Here is an 867-nt window from a genome sequence, read left to right on the forward strand (position 1 = left end):
TGAAGGAAGCATGAGCTCGGCCCTGGCCTCCCTACTGTGGGGTGACAGGTGTAATACTGGTGTAGGGCTGGTGTAGTGCCCAGGATCACTTAGGAAATTGGCACCGGGTGAAAAAAATGGGTTACAAAAATCGCGGGATAAAAATTTAGAAAAAAAAAAAAAAATCAGAAGCGACCACGTCATTTCAGTAGTAGCCCCAAAATTGTGGACGAGCTACCCCCACCATATCAAATTGGCCCACACCATTGAAACTTTAAAACCTTGCCTTAAATCCCACTTGTATACTTGGCGTTTAATCCAGCATGAGTGTTTTATAGTCTCTTGTTTGTGTCTTGTATTGCTTGGAGTTTTATGTTCTTTTATCGTTTCATTTGATTTTATTATTATTATAATTTGTTGTTTACAATTTCTTTACTTATTTTGCTGTTTGCCTTTACATTTTTGTTTTGTAATTTTAGGTCCTGAGCATATATCATGTATCTATTTTATGATTTTGTGCAGCACTTTGGTAAACCTGTGTTTTTAAAATGTGCTATATAAATAAAGCTGATTGGATTTTTATAGTATTTTTGTGTTTTGTATTTTGCCTCTTGGACTGTTTGATGGCTCAATGTAATGTTACATCATACGTGTATGTCTATTGGGGATGTGTTGAGGGAGGCAACATGTAAGAGAGGGCATCTAGAAAACTGGCCCAAATGAGATCCACTGTTCCAGAGCCCGAACATTATATTCAGAAGCTGAACCAAAAAGACCCCACATACAGTACATATATTTTATGAATAGGCAAAGTGAGCAGTAAGCCACAGCAAGAGAACCAGAGGGCCCATTGAAGTTGGTCAGAGGGGCCACATGGTATTATTTTCT

General features: G+C 38.2%; 1 protein-coding gene across 1 annotated transcript in view; it reads left to right on the plus strand.

The window, feature by feature from the left end:
- Positions 1-460, plus strand: part of LOC308101280 (uncharacterized protein) — a 42,974-nt gene extending 42,514 nt beyond the window's left edge. The window contains exon 16 of the mRNA XM_080450694.1: positions 1-460. This exon is cut by the window's left edge and continues 1,799 nt beyond it. The gene's annotated coding sequence lies outside the window, so the exon portion shown is untranslated.
- The last annotated feature ends 407 nt before the right edge of the window (positions 461-867 follow it).

This window comes from Gymnoscopelus braueri, assembly GCF_963280865.1.
Source record: "Gymnoscopelus braueri genome assembly, chromosome: 15".
In the NCBI taxonomy this organism is placed as follows: Eukaryota; Metazoa; Chordata; class Actinopteri; order Myctophiformes; family Myctophidae; genus Gymnoscopelus; species Gymnoscopelus braueri.